Source organism: Macrobrachium nipponense, chromosome 4 (assembly GCF_015104395.2).
Source record: "Macrobrachium nipponense isolate FS-2020 chromosome 4, ASM1510439v2, whole genome shotgun sequence".
Taxonomy (NCBI): domain Eukaryota; kingdom Metazoa; phylum Arthropoda; class Malacostraca; order Decapoda; family Palaemonidae; genus Macrobrachium; species Macrobrachium nipponense.
This window is the reverse complement of record NC_061100.1, coordinates 11139692-11147872: the sequence shown is the minus strand read 5'-3', so window position 1 is coordinate 11147872 and position 8181 is coordinate 11139692.

Here is an 8181-nt window from a genome sequence, read left to right as displayed (position 1 = left end):
GTTCTTTAGTCTGTCTCATGTATTGTCCGTGCATTGGTTTGTTGTACCAGTCCTCTGTTCTGTCTGTCATTCTCCTGTCTCTGTATATTTCTGGGTCTTCGTCTACTTTTATTAGTCCTTCTTCCCATGCACTCTTTAGCCACTCGTCTTCACTGGTTTTCAGATATTGCCCCAGTGCTCTGTTTTCGATGTTGACGCAGTCCTCTATACTTAGTAGTCCTCTCCCTCCTTCCTTTCGTGTTATGTATAGTCTGTCCGTATTTGCTCTTGGGTGTAGTGCTTATTGTATTGTCAAATGTTTCCTGGTTTTCTGATCTATGCTGCAGAGTTCTGCCTTCGTCCATTCCACTATTCCTGCGCTGTATCTGATTACTGGCACTGCCCATGTGTTTATGGCTTTTATCATATTTCCGGCGTTGAGTTTTGACTTGAGTATCGCCTTGAGTCTCTGCATATATTCTTTCCTGATCGTGTCCTTCATCTCTTGGTGTTTTATATCCCCTCCTTCCACTATTCCCAGGTATTTGTATCCTGTCTCATCTATGTGTTTGATGTTGCTCCCATCTGGTAGCTTTATCCCTTCAGTTCTCGTTACTTTGCCTTTTTGTATGTTGACTAAGGCGCATTTTTCTATTCCAAACTCCATCCTGATGTCCCCAGATACAATCCTTACAGTCTGGATTAGGGTATCTATTTCCTTGATGCTCTTACCATACAGCTTGATGTCGTCCATGAACATCAGATGGTTGATTCTGTTGCCTCTTTTCTTGAGTTGGTACCCGGCATCCATCTTCTGTAGTACTTTTGTCATGGGAATCATGGCTACTACGAAGAGTAGTGGGGACAGTGAGTCGCCCTGGAAGATCCCTCTCCTGATATTAACCTCTGCTAGTCTTATTCCAGAGCTTGTAAGTATTGTATTCCCGTTGCGCATTGTATTTTTGAGGAAGCTGATGGTGTTTTCCTCTGCCCCATATATTTTCAGGCATTCTATTAGCCATTATTATTATTATTATTATTATTATTATTATTATTATTATTATTATTATTATTATTATTATTATTATTATTATTATTATTATTATTATGGAGATGAATCCTATTCATATGGAAAAGCCCACCACAGGGGCCATTGACTGGAAATTCAAGCTTCCAAAGAATATGGTGTTCATTTGAAAGAAGTAAAAGAAGGCATTAGGTCATGATCCCATCTGTACAAAATAAAGCTTTAGAGAGCTGCCTTCTGTAACAGCATCAGTCCCAGGTATCATCATCATCGTTGTCATCATTTGAATATAGGTCATTGTTTAAGAATGCGAATGGTTGTTATCATGATCCTTAACCTTCAGCTTTTGGGCGAAATGCCATTTAGAGCGGTGTGATTGATTGATTAATTAGTTCTTGCTGGCGTTGCAACGACTAGGTTGTTGACTCCGCATGTAGAACGGTGATATTTCATTCTTGTATGTATGTGCGAAACCTCACTTCCATTTTTAGTTTGGTCCCTGATATACGGGAAATAGCAAATGTTCATCTTCAGTTTTTTTTTGGAATAATGTTGATAGGAAATGCAATAAAAAAAAAACAGCCCTTATTTCATATTAAGTATCGGTACTAAAATATCGTAGTAGTAAATCCGTTAAAAAATTTGCCAGGGTTGGTTTCTGGATATATAAATATACTGTGTGTGAATGTGTATGTACGTCAGACGTGCAATTATGCATTGTTCCTTATTTAAAGTTACTCACGGGGAGGCCAAGCTTCTTAAGTAACTTCTTACTAACATCGGTTACGACAGCGATCGCAATGAAACTTGCATCTGAAAACAGTTGGACATACATGCCAGCCAGCACCCATGTGAGGACGTCTACTTCACCAAGAAACGTTGTATTTTATTATAGAGCGCCACATCATACATAGTTGAGGATGAGGTGAAGGCCATGAAAACGACAATTGCCGACGGTGTCATGTCTACGAATCATAGCGACAATATCCCTGTACGAGTCGAATGCAGCCTAAACCTGTTCAGCACCCTCGTAATGCGGAAGAACACCACCCCTCCCTTCTCCCTGTGGAGGGATGTAGGAGTTGACCAATGTAGTATATAAATTTTAATGTACAGAAAGGACATGTCGAGTCCTCCGCAATTGCTACATAGGTCACACCTCTACTATGCGCAGACGATTACAAGCCCACCACAACAAAGGGACACTATTCCAACGTTATGTAGGCTCCCACGACCGTAAACAAACGCAACCAACACTGGAAGAATTATTATTATATGACACAGACGCTGTGTGTTGAGAAGCCCGGTTCCGCAGATTGCAAATACCAGAAGCCGTAAATATAGATCAGCAACTGCATGCATTAAAGATACGAAGGAACACGGACATCATCCTTCCAACTTAGAGGAAACCACAAGGCATAGTAAGAATCTGTGGGGGTGAGGGGGGGGGAGACGAGCGGCAAAATACTCCAGTATATGACGACGGATTAAATCGAAAGTACCGACCTGAGACGGATATCACGACCTCGCCAACGCCCTGCTGGATGATGATGATACGACTTACGACAAACTAACAAAAAATCCGCTTGATTAAATCATAAAAAATTTCAGTAGCACAGTGAAAAGAATCCGTAAAGATAAAAAAAGAACTAATAGGTCAGTTGTCTGTTAAATTTTCCTCGGTACCTTACTGGTAGGGATTACTAAAAACGCACAAAGAAAGTAATCCGATGCTCCCTGTCATCAGTCATGGTGGCTCAGTGTCATATAAGCTTTTCGAAATACATTAGCAAGCTCTTGTGCCCGTTACTCGGAACAATCTCCGATTTTCACATATATAATTCTCTTAATTTAGTTGATAAACAAATTCACTTTTTGCCCCACCGATAGGTTCGTTAGTTTTGATGTTTGTTCTCATTTTACTAAAGTTCCTATACATTCTATTCTAGAGTATCTTAGTAATGAACTAATCATTTATGAATTACCTCTGCCTGTAAGTCATATTATTTCACACACTACGTTGTGCATTTTTGATTGTAAGATTATATTCATTGGTGAATTTTACCAACGAATATTTGGTACGATAATGGGCAATCCTTTATCCCCACTCCTCCCAAACTTGTGTGTAGAATTCTTTGAAAAGCGATATTTACCAAATATCATTTATTCTCCTTTAAAGTGGACGATATTTTAGCTATTTTGCCTTCTGGTATTGATGTAAATGATTTACTCTAGTTTAAATAATCCAGTACCATCCATTAAGTTTATTTTAGGATTAGAGGAGGACTATTGCCTCTCTTTCTTAGATGTTTTAATAAACAGAGAACCAGTTCAGTGCAAATTCAGTATATATAGGAAACCAACAACGTAACTTATGTCCATTACTATTCAAGTCATCGCCTTAATATCAAAGCATCAATTTTTTCTTCTGTTTTTCGAGCATTGCGCATTGTCAGTCCCCAGTATTGGGATCAAGAAATCGAATACATAAGAAAAATAGGGACAGATTTATGTTATCCTTCACATGTACCAGATATTTATTATAATGAAACCTACAAAAAGTTTTTTTTGTGAAAATAACATGGAGAAAGAAACTTCTAAGAACATTCTGAACTTGCCTTACTTTAGCGGTTTTGAAACCATCAAATCATTGTTAAAATCTTGTAATGTCAACCTCGTTTTTTCTTGTAAAAAAGGATTGTTAATAAAAAAACAGCCTTTAGGAAAACAGAAACATAATATTTTATATCGGCCAGTCTAGCAAGCATTTAGAAGTACGAATTAAACAGCAGAAGTATTCTGTCAAAACTTAGCAAACATCCAATGCTATATTAATTCATTAAGTGAAAACTCTTTAACAGGATAAATTGGACTGAAAGTTCAGTGATTGCCGGATCGAAAGATTTCTCTTCACACTATCTTTTAGAATCTGCTATTATATATACAACTTAGTTTCACTAGTAATTTTAACCTTAGGCCTGGGATATACTATTTGGACCCCTGTATCAGTAAAATGTTCAAGAATGACCTAAAAGGTAAAATCAGTGACTTAATTACAAATTAATTACTTTATATATATTTTCTATGTATTCGTATTTTCGATTTTTTTTAAATGTTCACCTTGCAAAATTTTTTATTATTTACCAATGGAATAGTTATCAAGATGTACTTTATTTTTTTTTGGGTGGTCAGTCACCTTTTTTTGTACAATCTTTTTATTGCCTTGTCACTGCTTCTGAGCTCTTGGGCCTAATCTTTTGTAAAACCTCTTAACCCATTACCAGGTACCTCACCCATGGACGGGCCATGTAGTGAGGTAGCTCCTCTCTCTCTCTTTGGTTAAAAAAAAAGGAACTGCAGATTTGGGACGGTCTTCATTCTGTGATTTGCATTAAAGTCCTATGGGTAGTTTCGTATGTTCTACATGCAGGCTTGATTTACATTTTCTGAAGACTGCATTCTCTTAATGGAAGGTCGAATGCCCTGTCAACTTCAGGCTATTGATTATGCCTTTCCAGTAGCCTGCCACTTACTACCTAGATAAAATGGATAAATTGTTTAAATTCACAGTGTGGAAGGTTTATGAGCGAGTGGTACTGTAATTCTATTGCCCTTTTAGCTGTCTGATCTGCTCTAGTCATTTCCATCGATTCCTTCATGTGCAAGTACCCAAGAAAAGCTCACCCTGATGCGGTTCCTTTGGTACAGGAGGGCCAGCCAATCTTGCACGTCATTTACGATTGTTTTGATAAGGGTAGAAAATTTCTTGAACATAGTAAAAAAACTTCCACCAAACTTTCTTATATTAGGACTAGGTTCTGTACTATATATATATATATATATATATATACATATATATATATAATCTATATATATATATATATATATATATATATATTATTCTATATATGCATGTATGTATAGCTGAATCACGAAGATTTGGAACGTGATGAACATATAAATAAAGGCAAATTCCAATCCACAAAGGAAAGTGAAACAATGGAGTAACCGCTGCTTAGTAAAGGACGAGAGTCGAAAGGCCTCGCAGTTGTTATTCCATTGTTTCTATATAAAATCGAATATGAGTAACGTATGATTTAACATGGTTCTGAGAAGCAGTCACATTTAAATGAATGGCAGCTTTGATTCCATCTTGACTGGAGTAATGAGGATTTGAGAATTTGTGTTACCTTTTGTATTACTAAGTTGATTGTGCTTATTCTGAAACTCAAAAAGACTTAAGAGATTATAGTGTTTTCTGATTAAAACCACCAAAGGTATTTGAGAAAGACCAAATATCAAGCAGCGATACATTATTTCGTTCTGGTCTTAATCTTTGTGACGCACTCAACATCAAAAGTGAACATTAATGTGTCTCTACTTGATGTCTGTCATCATGGGTAATGTATACCTAAAATGGAGGCTCACATATCTATGGTAAGAGAGCTGCGTTCTTGATCGTGAGAATGGTTATTGTCGTTCTAGAAATCACTGTGAGTGGGTAACACTTTGCGTGATTGTATTTTTCACATCATTCAAAAATCTTAATCACATATAAGGGTGACTGGATTTTAGATTCTTGTTCGTGTGGGTATACCTGCAGATAGGTTACTCATATCATAACAGATTTTACGTTTTACATAGTGTTGACGTTGTACATCGAGAATTGTTTACCTGCACGATGAAAACTTGTCACACAATTGTAGGCAAATGTTTAGGCTTTTGTCAAAAGATATCTTTCTTGACTACCTTTTATAAGCTTCTACCACAAGAGCCTGTGTTTGGCATTCATTTCTTGGAGGGTTACCATCTACAGTCTTCTGTGGTGCCATGACGTCACCCTATTCAATGCGTTGGATTTGACAGTCTGTATTACCTGATTTAGAAAAATCCCAGTCTCTCTTGAAAAGTCAGTGCTGAGGTGGCTTTCACATAAACCGGTTCATCTAACTGATATGTTATGCCACTGTTTGCATAATAAAGACAGGTAACCCCCACCCTATAAGGTTAAAAAGGCAAAAGCGATTTTTTTCTTTATTTTTTATCAGATACATTTTCTTGATTATGAAAAATCTAACATTAGTGGATGAAGTATTTTAGCTACAAGACCATAGAATGCCATAAGTGTCGTACAGTTAAGTAGTTCTTAACAATGCGATTGAATCTCTGCTTCTGAATGACGTAAGGGAGTCATCAAAACTCTTGCAGTCATCAGAATAGACACAATTTCAAAGGCCATCACAACAGATCTTGCAGTGTTGTCTTTCAATCTTTAAAACAATGTCGTCACTGTTCTTTCACGAGGAAGGTATTTTACAAGTAGTACCCAGAGTTTTGGTAGTGCATGTTGAAAAGGAGTAATTCATGACGAGAGTTACTGTAAGTGGAATAGAAGACTTTCCAGTAGTGAGTACTATTATCGAAGAATAAAACTTCAGTAGCTTGATTGCTGGAATGTAATGGAAATGTTGGAAATGTCATGGGTTAGGCCCGTTAGGGAGTTGGAGAAAAAAAGTTCTTTCTAGTGATGTTCAAGGGAATCAAGTCAGAGAATGATTCATTCGATTGCTGGATCAATTCAGGGAGCAGAAAGGTTTCACGTCGGCTGTCAATGGAAATAGCAGAGATTCGTAGACCCCATCCAACAAACCCTCAAGTCCCTTCACGCCATATTCCCGTCACTGTTACTACACCAGACCAGCACCACCTCCTCGGGCCCCCAGATTGTGACTTCCCTTGGCCCCTGCTTCTTCTTCTGCTTCTTCTTCTTCTTCTTCCCTAGTCAGTCAGCTGCTTCGGAAATCGATGAGTCAGTATCCTGCACTTCTCTCTCTCTCTCTCTCTCTCTCTCTCTCTCTCTCTCTCTACTAGAGCGAGGATTTATGTACAGGGCGAGGAATGTTGAAGACAAGACGCAACTGCCCGCATTGTTTGCTGACACATTGTGTTACTGTCACAGGCAACGGCGGTGGCGTGGACGAGGGAACACAAAGGAAAAGATTCCTTAGTATACGAGGAGCGAAAAATTCGCCTTTCTCATGTGTGCTACACATCATTTAGAGGGAGTGTTGATCGCACTTTTTATTTTTATTTTTTTTAATTTTTTTATTTTTTATGGAGTATTGTATTCGTTCCTTGCGTGTTGGACTTTTCTTTCCGTGCAATCGCTTTTATTAAATTTATATGTAGTCTAGTCAGTCCTTATAAACGATTTAGCTTTTTTATCATTGATTTTGTAATAAGTCAATGTGCCACTGTGGTTTTAAATGTACGGAGAGACATTATGATACATGTTACCATTGATTTTGCAATAAGTCATTGTATCGCTGTAATTTTAAGTGTACTTTGAGACTATAATCCATTGCATTAGAAAACCCCGTATATGCTGTAGAACCCTTTTTGTAAGAAGCGCGAATATGAAACGCTCATTGGTTGTGAAAGTGGTACCCTGGGTTTTCGAGTGTTTTGATCCCAAATTTAAACTGTCTCACCTTTGTACTTGTCTGCTTCTTGAGCATTTGAGAGGTGTATTGTTCAGTTTTTGTGAAAAACGTCATCCGTGCAATAATCATTTCATAAATATTTTTTGTTGTAGTTGATGTTCTCGGTGTCAGTAACCTCTCTTGTGGTTAATGTGATGTAAAGCTGATCGATCATTCAGTCGAGAATGGTGGTAATAGTCAGTAAACATTCTATACTCTACAGGAAGAGTTAGTAATGCTGAAATCTGTTCTGTTAACATAGTAATAAATTATGCACGAAATAAACATTTTACACCATTCTCCATTTTATCCCAAATTGAGAAATTGTGTTACCTTGAAAATTGAGGGCGAAATAAGCTCCTCTTCTTGCGAGCAAATCTTGCTGTATTGTGAAAGATAATCGTAAGATTGTAAGCGTATTTTTAACAATACACCACGATTTACCCAAAAGAACAAGACCTTACATCTTGATCAGTAAAGGGCGTGATTGCTCGTCGTATTTTTCATCTTGAACAATGTAAACAAACAAACGGCCTGTAGCTCAACTCAAGATACTCTATTATGTAATGTTGTCAAACAGTTCAGCTGGTGTTTCGAAGTTACCCAGTCTCGCCTTCCGTGGAAAATGTCTTCTGCCAATAAAATAATCCACATATGTTTGCTGTTGTGATGAAGGTACGAGTAAAGAAATTC